General features: G+C 40.0%; 1 pseudogene; it reads left to right on the plus strand.

Moving 5' to 3' along the window:
• LOC147416048 (microcephalin-like) overlaps nt 1–13572 on the plus strand; it is a 92657-nt pseudogene that overhangs the window by 22129 nt on the left and 56956 nt on the right.

The following is a 13572-nucleotide window of genomic DNA, read 5'->3' on the forward strand; positions in this document are numbered from 1 at the left end:
CCCTAGAAAATTCTGCAGCAGTGCATCAATGAATTATATAAAATTAAATATGAATTTAAAGGGCTTAACAGACTTGGTATCAGTCTTATGAAATCCTGCAGTGGAAATGTTGAACAGCGACTGTGCCTATATTTGTGAGTAATAAGTGCTGAACTGTGAACTGCTAATTTGAGCTCACTATATCTGTATTTAATACTTGGAGTGCATCACTATAACAGTTTAAAAAAAAAAAAAAGTTGATGCAGGTGTATGTTATACACATATAAATGTATGAACCCATTGCGTGTGTCTTTTGCCATGTGGCAATGTACTAGAAGATGATCCCTAAATGATGTATTTCCTAAGGTCAAAAAACCAGTCTGTTTTTCATTAAACAATCATGAAACAAATGGGGAAGGAGAAAAGGTTTACTACTTTTAAACTCAGGTATACCAGTTAATTTTAGAGTTAATTCTAACTTTTAAATTCTAGTGATTAAATTATGGTCAATATTCTACCATGTTCTGCTTTGCTTTTCTTGCTGGATGACTTGTTTAAGGTAACAGGTTTTAGAGGAGAGGAAAAAGGAACATTATTCAGCAAACAAAAATTATCTGATGTTTATACTTTTTATGCTTTTTGTTAGGAACTTTTGTAAGTCTCAATTTGTGTTGCTAGTTATTTTAATAATATTCGTGATTTATCAGCGATGGCCGTTTTCCCAAGTATAATGTATTCAGCTTCATGCATCTGTTGGATAGTTCAGTAGAACCTCAAGTTTGACAGCTCAAATGAGCTCACTTAAAAATGGAAGGAATCAGTAACGGAAGAACAAGCCCAGCTCTCCCATCCTGTCCTTATAGGAAAGGTGTTCCAACCCTCTGACCATCTTGGTAGCCTTCCTCTGGACTTGCTTCAACAGCTCCATGTCTTTTTTGTGTTGGGGGCTCCAGAGGTGGACGCAGTATTCCAGGTGAGGTCTCACGAGGGCAGAGTAGAGGGGCAGAATCACCTCCCTCGACCTGCTGGCCACACAGCTCTTGATGCAGCCCAGGATGTGATTGGCTTTCTGGACTGCAAGCACACACTGTTGGCTCACGTTCATCCTATCATCCAGCAGGACGCCCAAGTCCTTCTCCCCAGGACTGCTCTCAATCCACTCATTGCCCAGCCCATATCAGTGCTTGGGATTGTCTCTGCCCAGGTGCAGGACCTTACTGAAAGACTTGGGCTTGTTCAGCCTGGAAAAGTGAAGGTTCTGGTGAGACTTTATAGTGACCTTCCAATACCTGAAGGGGGCCTACAAGAAGGCTGGGGAGGGACTTTTTAGAAGGGCCTGCAGTGACAGGACGAGGGGTAATGGTTGGAAGCTGGGACAGGGCGGGTTTAGACTAGATATAAGGAAGAAGTTCTTCACCCTGAGGGTGGTGAGACACTGGCACAGGTTGCCTAAGGAAGTTGTGGATGCTCCATCCCTGGAAGTGTTCAAGGCCAGGTTGGATGGAGCCTTGAGCAACCTGGCCTAGTGAGAGGTGTCCCTGCCATGGCAGGGGGGTTGGAACTAGGTGATCTTTGAGGTCCCTTCCAACTCAAACCTTTCTATGATAGGATTTTATGGGTCGTATCTTCCCCAATAATGCAAGTTTTGTGGAAGAAAATGGAAATCTTGTTTTAAACGTACTACTTTGACACTGTACGATGGAATGATGTTTTTGTTAAATATAGGTCTAATATTTCCTTTTTTTCTTGAATGTAAGATATTTCTCATCTCTGTTAATTAGTAAATAAATAGTAAATTGCTTTGTTTTTCTGTGTGTTGTACGTGATTTAAAAACTGGTAAATAACAACATATTATTTTTAAAAGCTAAAGAGTTCTTTTCACTCATCATGCATACACAGGAGTAATCAACTATCCATAAAAGATTTATTATATCTGTATATATTTTAAATATGAAACATTTTTCTTGCACAGTTTTTTTTACTTGTGTTTTTAGCTCAGTGACACTCTTATCAAGTGTCTTTAATGACAAGAAGTAAGATTTGATCAGGTTTTTTTCCCCAGACTACTTGGAACATTTGATTTTCAAGTAGAAGTGTAATATGCAGGCTGATCTGAAACTAACTTTTCAAGTCCTAATGCTTATGTTGTAGCAAGCTTCAGGTTCCTTTGTAGGACACAGTCAAGGCTGTCCAGTTGTTCTGCTGAACAGCACAGGCATAAACATGGCTACTTATTTTCGTCTTACTCCAAATCGTCAATCAAGTAGAGAACTGTCACAGATAAGAGTTGAAATTAATTAGGTGTAATAAAAATATTAAAAGCTGCTTTCCTGTTCAGATACACCTTTTCTTTCAGCTTTCTTTCTGGAGGTGAAATAAATTTTCTATCCTTCTGATTAAACTAGCCATACCTGATAAATTTCAGTGCTTTTGTGTGTCAGTGCCTAAATTTTTAGCAGTTACAGAGTGAGGAAAACGGTGGCTTTTCTCAATCATGAACATAAGTTTATGGAAATGCAATAATACTATCTTTTGTGGAAGTTAATGATCTATGTTACCAGGAGAGGCTAAGAACTTCTTAGACATTCATGTTGTAAATTGCTTTACTTTGAAATCCTGTCCACCTGCTTATAACTTTTTTAGTGGGGCTGATGGTAGGGTAAGTTGGCACTTGAACCACGTGGCTTAGAATGACAATGCTTGCTCAGATTTGATGGATTCCTGTGACTTTTCATCTGAAAGGAACAACAATAAATAGTATTGGGCAAGGAATGCAGGAGTAGGCTCTTAAGCTTTTATCATCCTAAAGTCGTTTAGAAATTTGGACTGGCGTTTAGGATTATTTCCAGTCTTTCCAAATGAACTCAAGGCTTAGCTGAGTGAATTTTAGATATTTATAGTGAATGTGGGAAGCAAATATTATCTTAGTTGGCCAAAAGACATAAACTAAGACCCATTATAGTGTAATTGGTGTAGTTCGATGTTAAGATGGGGAATCTGGAATATTGTTCTGTTATTTGGTGAAAAAGTGATGAATTTTACTTTAGATGGATGAGATTTACCTGGGATGCTAGGTGCTTAATGCTGCTAAAATACTGTTTATGTCTTTAAAAACAGACATGTGAAAACTTCCATAGTTTTGTTGTGCCTTATTTTTTTTCTTCAGTTTTGGAAGAAGACAAGCTCACTAAAAATATTGTATGATGCCCTCTGTTGACATTTTATTATGTCCCTTTAAAAACAAATGAGGGATGTGGAAGAAAACTATTTCTTGCTTGTTTCCTTGTGTTGTGTGTCTTCACAAAAAGTTTAGTTGTACCTAACTATTAAAACAAAAAAGGACAAATATTTCTGGAAAGAGGAACAACTTGAAGATTAGTTTGATGTAGAGTTTACAAACATCAAATTTACGAAACCTGATGACACTTGTCCTAGAGCACATAACAAACTAGATAAAATTGTTTGAAACCATTAGCAGGCTCTCTTTGAGAGCCTGGTGGGCACATAAGCTTTCGTAAGACTTGAAGAAGTTGCGTTCTGAATAGCAAAATCTTGGTATTTGCCCATGCTGGAGTAATAACTACATAATAATAATAATACAAGTTATTAAATATTCTGTGCATATGTACCTGAAGGATTACTAATAATGACAAATTCAGATTTACTTTCTTTATAGCTGAGGTAAATAACTCTGGATAAGTACAAAATCATTGATATGATATAGCTTAATTTCAGTAATGCTTCATTATGGTATTCTTAAAGTAGAACACTATACTACAGATAAAATTTTGTTGAACAAAAACTAGCTCATTGTGCCTAATCATTTCTTTGCTTTAACTTGAAGGAAATATCAAATGGAAATTTGAAGTTAATATTCTGGTTCAAAACTTCTCACTGGTAATAAATGATCATGAATGAGTAGAAGCTTAAATTGCAAATGACAGTTACTCTTAATTTGTTGTAATACTTCAGAGGGCTACCAGAATTGTTGATTTTTGAACCACAGTGGCATGAGTTAGCGGTGTATTTGAAGTAAATTTGGGAATAACTAACAGTGGATGGAACTGCTTCAAAAAGTTCTGTCGACCATAGTTGAAATACCCTAGGAAAAGCTACTAAAGATGAAAACTCCTTACTATTCACCATAGAACTCCACAGAACAACTTTTTGCCACCGGATACCATGGAACTATTGAACAGTAGTTCCATGGCGAGTAGTGGTTTTGGAGCATTCTGTGGTGAATAGTAGTTCTGTGGCGCATAGTAGTTCTGGAGCATTCCATGGTGTTCTGTGGCGAATAGTGTTCTGGAGCGTTCTGTGGGGATAGTAGTTCCGTGGCAGCGAATGGTAGTTCTGGAGCGTTCTGTGGCAAATAGGAGTTCCGTGACGTTCCAGGGTGACTAGTAGTTCCGGGGTGTTCCCTGGCATTCCATGGCAGATAGCAGTTCCAGGGCTTTCCATAGCGAGTAGTAGTTCTGGGTTGAATAGTAGTTCCATGGCAAATAGGATTTCTGTGGCATTCTGTGGTGAATAGTAGTTCTGTACTTCATTTGCACTTCAGATGTTTCCACTGGCTTTCTTTAAAGGTTTAAACCATACTTTCGTAAGTTTGCCATATACCACAGATGATGCTGTGGTTGTAACATCCATGTGATACCTATTTCTGTTACTCCACTTTGTCCATAAAGTTCTTCTGAGAGTTCTTTTAACATTCTAAGCTACTGATTAGTTTCAGGATGCACTTTCTGTTTTGAAAAGCAGGGGAAAAGAATATCTTGCTGGAGCAATATTTCATTCTTTCTGTTTTCACCATAAATGTTGAATTTCTTTCAATATGGCCTAAAGCCCAGGGCAGGCAATATCCTGCAATGTACCAGTGACAGGATTAAGGTCCAGTATATCGTTATCCATCAGTGTAGAAATGGGAGCTGTATACCATTGGCAGGGCAGATCATTGGAAAGGAAATGGTATGTGTGCAGTACTTTCTATCAGTCATGTCATTGCTGAAATGGCAGGCCTTGCACTTGTCGTGTTATGTGTGAAAGAGCAATTTATATTTAATTATTACATTTCTACAATGTGCTAATGATTGTTTCACTCTTCTTTAGATGTCTACATGGTTATACTTGTGATATTAGAACATTTACTGCTGGAGAAAGGTGAAAGTGACGCTAATATTATTTAAATACAAAAAAATACTTGCATAGTCTGTTTTGGTAAAGTCTAAGAAATACAGAAAATATTTGCCATATGATAGAGAGATTATGTTGTCGCTTGTTTGGCTTGCATAAATTTAAGGCCAAAATTACTAGATCATCTAGTTGTTCATAACAGGTCATTGCGTTTCACACTGTTCTTCTAAGGCACATCTTTTTAAAATAGATCAAATCTGTAATTGAAGCTCTTTGTCAGTAATGGGAAAATTCAATGGTTACACATTCTCATCACTGAAATTTTGTGCCCAAGCTTTCACATGAATTTCTGTGGATTCAACTTCAAGCTGCTGCTTTGCCCTTTCGTGGTAGATAAAATAGCATTAGCACCTGTTGTTCTCTCTCTGCAACTGCACTTACATTCTGTAATCATCTCAGCGTCATTTTTTGGATAAAACTGGATGGATCTATTTTGTACCTCACTGAAAGCTGTTTTTGACACCCTCCAATTGTTCTGTATTCTTTTCTATACTGCTGAATTTTCAAGTTTTTTCTAGACATAACTCCTAGACCTAGCAGCAATCTCCTTGGGTTACTGTCACCAGTACTGTATATAGCACAGTGATAGCAATGCAGCAGGAGTTTATGTTTAGTTGCTAGTCTGCAATGGTTTTTAGATGCTTTTTAGTCGCTTCTTCTCAGGATACAGTCTGTCATACTTGTAGGTTTTACCTCTATTCTTGGTTTCTACAAATATAACTTTGCATTTTGCATTATTAAATTATGTGTCTAAATAGAGGCCAAACTTAGCAAGTGAGACATTGTTCTGCATGATTCCTTTTCCTCATTATTAGTTATCACTCTGCTAACTGTATGGTCATGTGTAATAATTTTGAAGTAGCTCAGTAATGAAAACATTGAATAGAATCAGGCCTTGAACGAGTTTGGGACTGCTTGGAGAACACTCCCAGACAATGGAAAACTTCTCAATGACAGCAGTTCTTGAAGGTATTTCAGTAAGGTAGCAACATATACCAGATTGCCTTTGAGTCCAAGTTTTCTGCCTTCCTTGTCTGTCAGTCTTTTAGCTTGATCACAGGGATGGTCCAGCTCCATTTCAGAGATTGTCTTGAATTCCTAAGATGAATCTGGTTCTACTTGCTTAGGAAATTCATACATTTTCAAAAGGTATTTCAAGCTCACTTGCATATGCAAGCTTTGAGTATTAAAAGTTTCTAAATAACAATGATTTCTGGCGTTTTTGCTCCCTACGTCTTTATTCATCTCTCTGATTCCACTCCATGAAATAAATCAATAAATAAAAAAGCTCCATAACTTGGGTAGCTTTGCTGGGCAGTACAATGTATAGTACAGACTAGAGAGGGCAGTGCACATCCTTTTGTGTGACTCCAAGGTCAGCCTAAGATTCTCACTGTATATACTATCTGTAGTAGCTTTTAACCTATTTACCATGATACTGTATGATACTCATTTATTAATCACAGTGTAATTAAGTGCACATCAAATGCTTTCCAAGTCTATATATTATGTATATATAATTCTATTAATCAGTCTTATGAAAGAATGAAATCACTTTTGTTTGAGGTCTGTTTTCCATAAAATCAAAACTCTTGGCATTAGCTGTATTCCTGTTTTAAGTTTTTGGAGAAATCCTTTTTCAGCATTTCTGGGTTTCTTCACAATTTCATTTGGTTTTGATGACAACCTAGTTATTCAGGTGTCTAAAACATTTATTTCTTTGAAGATATTACCTGAGAACATCACATATCTATTCTTCTGAAATTTCCCTGCTGTCCTGGTGTTTGTTATATGAACATAAATCATACTAGGTTTGCCAGTTTAAGACTCCTGACTATGAGCCATGGCAACGCAAAGCTCTTTATCACTCTTCGATGATTTGGAAAGTAATGGAAATCCAATACATTCTATCTGTTCATCATCTGAACTTTCACTACACCACCACTTGGGAAGATATTAGTTAAAGTGAAGAACAGCAAAAATGGATACAAGAGCACTGGCTAAAGACAATATGACAACGTGTTGGTTGAAAGAATTGTGATGGAATGAGACTGCCTGTAGAGTTCCTCAAGGATCGGTTTTGGAGGCTGATCTCATATAATAGTTTAATTAATGATCTTGGCAGAAGTAGTAGGAATGTGGTAATGAAATTTGCTGATGACAAAATTTGGGAAGTATTATCAATACAAAGAAGAAACTGGATGACCTCAAGGACTGCAGTAATAGAATAGGGTTACATTTAATAATGAAAAGTGCCAGGTCATGCATTTAGGGACTAATAAGAAGAATTTCTTCCAAAAGCTGGGGGCTGATCAGTTGGAAATTACAACGAAGGAGAATGGTCTGGGTCAGCCAGGGTGTGACAATAGGGCGAGTCTGTGAAAGGGCAGGCAACGCAAGGATGTATCTGGTAAAGTATGTCCAGCAGAGAAAGGTGAGTATTAGTGCCATTGTACAGTGCACTGGTGAGACCCTCCTTTGGAATCCTTCTAAACAGGTCTATCTGTATTTAGATTTTCCTGAGCTTTGTAAAATTAGCCTTTCTGAAGCGCTGAATATAATATACCAGTTTAGTCTATCTTGTGTTTGCCTGTTGCTAAGCAACCTGTTGTTCTCAGTGTAAGAATTAATTTATCTGTATCCATCATAAGGTGGTACCTTGCTGAATGATGAATTTTGCTCTCTCTGGGGCCTATGTACACTATATATGCAGTTGTGCTGCATGAAATTCAGCAGATTATTCATATTTAGATAGGTTCCAGCCTGTAAATTCTTTATCCTTGCACAATCGTGACTGATAGTTACTAACCATATCCCTGCAGAGTATATAGGGCTATATTTAAAGATACTTAACACTATCTTATATCAGTATAACAACACTGACTTATGTCTCTGGTGCTACTTTGGCTTAAGTGAGAATAGAGTGAGGACAACTTTTAATGCTTTTAAAAATCCAGAAGTACATTAGGTTCTCGCATGAAGTCCAATGAAATCACTAAATGGCCGTATATTGTAAGTAACCATTTTGCAGGAGCTTAGGAACATCTAAAATCTTCAGGAAGCGATCAAAGCATGATAGACAGTTAAGGCTACAAGAGTACAATGATTCATTACACATTCTGGCACTGTGAACAATTATTTTTCCAGTGGTTTTGGGGGAGGACAGCTTGGGAAGGCCCTCTCAAACTAAGAAATCCTGTTCTAACTATTGGGAGTCTATAAACACTGAAAAGTTTGGCTTAGGCTGTTCTGAGTTTATCTAGGCTCACAAATTCACACCAGGAGGTGTGGAAGCCCTGAGTCCCTGCTTAGCCTGCATTCTCCAGGCTCCCAGGCTGTGTGCTGTGAATTGGCACTCACCAACTTCAGGAGTCCAGTTGTGATAGAAATTCATTGTCACGGTCTCTGACCCCAGTTCTGTTTACATAGTGGGGTCTTCTTCAGATCCAGGTGTGGAAACCTTAGCCCCTCTGCTTTTCATACACATATCGCTAACCTCTTAAAATCATTAAACTTGTGACCCAAGGTCCAAGTTGCCTTCTAGGTTAGCTAGGAAGAGATTAAATATCAGGACCAGATTTTTTTTTTCTGCTTAAAAGGCTGCCTATATTTGTGCTAGGCACTGCTGAAACAAAGGTGATTATACAAAATATTTTTATTTCAGTTAATCAGCATTTTTTGACAAAACCCTTGCTTTGGGTTCAGAATTTCTCACATGAACCTTCTGCAGGACTGGGCTTTTGGTTTAAAAGGAAGGAGGGAACTAACATGGTGTCAGGCTTCCTGACATCATCATATTTCAAAGGAAGGTTGCCATGCAGTTTTGAACTGTCATTACATATCCAATAAAGAGTGATGAGACACTGATGAAATGTTGCAACACAACATGGCCATTTTGCTTTATGTGATAAAACTCCACAGGTAGCAATCACAACCCTATTCACATTGTTCCAGAGGGAGGAAAAAAACCCTCCTACATGCCTCTACAGCTGAGCTGGCAGGTAGCTTTATCACTTGCTCACAGCTGTATATTGGATTTTTTTTAGCCATGGGATTAACTCCATCATTGGACTAGAACATGTTTTTTTTGTGTGTGTGATTGTGCATGGGAGGATGGATTGAACAACAGATCTTTAGAAAGAACAAAATAAAATGAAGTACTAGTGAGGGCTGCATAGTCTGATTTCTGACACCCATTCAAAGGCTTCACAACTCCAGCTGAAGTTTTTAATTTTCTGCTTTCAAAAATGGTGTTTCAGATGCAGTACTTCTAATGCTTATCGCTGAGTTCCTGGCTCTCCACTCCTAACGTGAGCCAAAGAGAAATAGATATGCCAGATATATGCCTTTGTCTGCTCCCTAACACATCTTTCCTTGTAAATTCATGAAGTACAAGGAAATGAAGGGCAAATGAAAGCAATAGCTAATGCAGTTTTTGTGTAAATGGTCACAACAGACGTTTGATACATGATAGTGAAAGGGTCTTACAGGAAAAGGGGCAAGCAAAGAGACACACTGGTAATTCTGAATTAAAAATATCTTTGTAATATTTAAAACTCACAGTTATTTTGGTTAGCAGTCACAACAGATGTAAATCAGGGATGAGAAGTAACCAAAAGAGGAAGCAATTCTTTCACAAGAGGTTTAAGAAAACTGTTCACAAGATTCTTTGATATTGATAAGTCAGTTGTGGAATATACATTTCAAGTGAAACAGCAGTTAACTAAACAATGTATTCACTGAGCAGTTTATAGAGAAAGCACAGCTTGGATTCATCCAAAAGGTTGACTTATCCATTGTTGTCCACACAGTTCTTAGAGGCTTTTTTTCGACTTCATCGCCTGGATAATTTTTCAAAGTATGCAGCTATAAGTGATCCAGCCATTGTGCCTCTCTCTATCCATGTGCAGAGGGGGAGCCATCGGAGATGGCTTTCTGGGCGAGAAGAGGGTTCTGCTGCGCCTCCATCTGCCTTCTCCCCCTGCTGTGGACCATGGCACTTAAGGGAGCAGAGTGGATGGACACTGGAGGCATTCTCAACTAAACCTAAAGAACTCAGTTTGGAAAAGATGCCTAGCACATTCGTAAGGCAAAATATGCCTTTTCCGGTACCCCAGAGAAGTACCTTGCTAAGAAGCACTACCACAGCTTCACTTGAGTTTCACACTAGGGAGAAAGGTGTGTGGCAGAAACTCCCAGTTGTTAGTGGAATGAAGCCAGTAGAGAGTGTGTTGTAATTTTATTGCTGATTCCTTGGGCACCATTCAATGTATCAGTGAGTGTCATTACTAGCTCCAAAGGAAGAGTCTTGACCAAAACAACCATTTTGGTATTTAACATTCTGTATGTCCAATCAGTCCCACAGAGTGGGAAGAAAGAAATTGGTTTGTCTTGAATACTGTGTATCGGAACTAATCACATTATTTGTCCTTGATTTCTTTTTCAATTATTCTCTCATCTTGCTTAAATTTTTAATTACAAATTTGCAAATTGACTTGTCTGACCAGCAAAAGAAAAATGAGAAACACCTTTGAAAAAGTTTAAAGTAACCTTCATTGGCATTTGCGATAGTATACTGTTCAAATAGCTGCTGGCTAGGAAGGAAAAGGGAAATATACCAAGATAAGCTGACAAGGGAGACCAGCAGCAAGAAAGAAAGATCTGCTGTTTGTAGACTTGACTGGTTGATTTGATCAGAAAAATAATTACCAATCTTCTAACGCTTAAGGAGACAGTATTGCAGCATCATGCATCACAAACACTGCTTTTGGAAATCAATATCTGAGAAGAAATAACTTTGACTATTGGAACTTCCATGATTTTGAAGTAGCCTTGCATTCTCCTTTTATCTTTGATACTTTTCACCATGATTACATCTATCTTTTCCCCCTAATTAGTAAGTAGGGAAGTGGAGAGATTGTACTGAGGTAAATACATGACTTTGTTAACATCATTAAAATGATACATAATGTAGAATCATAGAATGTACAGGGTTGGAAGGGACCTCTAAAGGCCATCTAGTCCAACCCCCCTACAATAAGCAGGGACATCTCTGACTAAGTCAGGTTGCTCAGACCCCATCAAGCCCAACCTTGAATGACCCCAGGGATGGAGCTTCCACTGCCTCTCTGGGCAACCTGATGATCCAGCACCATCATATTAAAGAACTTTTTTCTAACGTCCAACCTAAATCTACCCTTTTCTAGCTTAAAACGGTTACCCTTTGTCCTGTCGCTACAAACTCTTGTGAACAGTTCTTCCCCTGTCTTCTTATAGGCCCCTATCAGGTATTGGAAGGTTGCTATAAGGTCCCCCTGGAGCCTTCTCTTCTCCAGGCTGAACAACCCCAACTCTCTCAGCCTGTCTTCATAGGAGAGGTGCTCCAACCCTCATGATCATTTTCGTGGCCCTCCTCTGGACACGCTCCAACAGGACCATATCTTTCTTGTGTTGGGGACTCCAGAGCTGGACGCAGTACTCCAGATGAGGTCTCACCAGGGCAGAGTAGAGGGGCAGAATGACCTCTCTCAATCTGCTGGCCACACTTCTTTTGATGCAGCCCAGGATGCGATTGGCCTTCTGGGCTGCAATTGCGCACTGGTGGCTCACATCCAGCTTTTCATCCACCAGTACCTCCAGGTCTTTTTCCACAGGGCTGCTCTCTAGCATGTCTTCTCCCAGCCTGTATTGGTCCCGGCAGTTACCCCGGCCGAGGTACAGAACCCTGCACTTGGCCTTGTTGAACCTCATGGCATTCACTGGGGCCCACCCTCCAGCCTGTCCAGATCCCTCTGGATGGCATCCCGTCCCTCTGGCATATTGACTGCACCACTCAGCTTGGTGTCATCAGCAAACTTGCTGAGGGTGCAGTCAGCACCACTGTCAATATCATTAATGAAGATATTAAACAACACTGGTCCCAGTATGGACCCCTGAGGGACAGCACTTGTCACTGATTTCCATCTGGACATCGAGTCATTGACCGCTACTGTCTGGACACAACCATCCAGCCAATTCCTTATCCACTGAACAGTCTACCCATCGAACCCGTATCTCTCCAACTTAGAGAGAAGGATGTTGTGGGGGACCGTGTCAACGGCCTTGCAGAAGTCCAGATAGGTGACATCTGTAGTTCTTCCCTTGTCCACTGATGCAGTCACTCCATTGTAGAAAGCTGCTAGGTTGGTCAGGCAGGATGTGCCCCTAGTAAAGCCATGCTGACTGTCTTGAATCTCCTCCCTGTCCTCCACGTGCCTTAGCATATCTTCTAGGAGGGTCTGCTCCATGGTCTTCCCAGGCACAGAGGTGATGCTGACAGGTCAGTAGTTCCTGGGTCCTCCTTTTTAAAAATGTGTGTAATGTTTCCTTTCTTCCAGTCACCGGGGACTTCACCTGGCTGCCATGACTTTTCAAGTATCACGGAGAGTGCCTTGGCAACTGCATCAGCCAATTCCCTCTGAACTCTGGGATGCATGTCATCAGGTCCCATGGACTTGTGTATGTTCAGGTTCCTCAGATGGTCATGAACCTCGTCTTCACTTATGGTAGGAGGGACTTTGTCTCCCTAGTCCCCGTCTTGTGGGCCATTAACTTGAGAGCTGTGAGGAAAGAGGTTGCCAGTGAAAACTGAGGCTAAAAAGTTGTTGAGAAACCCAGCCTTCTCCTCATCTGTTGTTACTAGTTCACCATTGCTGCTTATTGCAGGGGTACACTTTCTTTGACCTTCCTTTTTTGGTTGACATACCTGTAGAAGCCCTTCTTGTTTTTCTTTGCATCCCTTGCCAAGTTCAGCTGCAGACATGCCTTGGCCTTCCTGACCTTGTCTCTACACAACTGGGCAACATCCCTGTACTCTTCCCAGAATACACATCCCCTGCTTCCACTGCCTGTGCCATTCCATCTTGCCTTTTAGTTTGACCAGCAGGTCTCGACTCAGCCATGCTGGTGTCTTGCCTTCCTTGCCTGATTTCTTACACCTGGGGATTGAAAGCTCTTGCACTCTGTGGGAAGCAAGATCTGCCAACTCTGCTCTGCTCCCTTGTCCTGAGGGCCGTTTCTCAGGTAGTCCTATTGATTAACTCCTTGAAGATCTGGAATTTTGATTTCCTAAAATTTGAGGTCCTGACTATGCTTTTCATCTGCCTCATACCCCTTAGGACAGTGAACTGCACTAGTACATGATCACTGCAGCCGAGGCTGCCTCCAATCTTGACATCGCTGATAAGTTCACTTGCATTTGTGACCATCAGGTCCAATATTGCATCCTCTTGGTTAGAGCCATCTATCTCTTGCCTTAAGAAGTTGTCATCTAGGTACTCCAGAGGAGTCTCCTGGATTGCCTACAGATTGCTGTGCCACGTTTCCAACAGATGTCGGGGTGGTTGAAATCCCCCAGCAGA

This window comes from Leptosomus discolor, chromosome 2 (genome assembly GCF_034619465.1).
Source record: "Leptosomus discolor isolate bLepDis1 chromosome 2, bLepDis1.hap2, whole genome shotgun sequence".
Taxonomy (NCBI): Eukaryota; Metazoa; Chordata; class Aves; order Leptosomiformes; family Leptosomidae; genus Leptosomus; species Leptosomus discolor.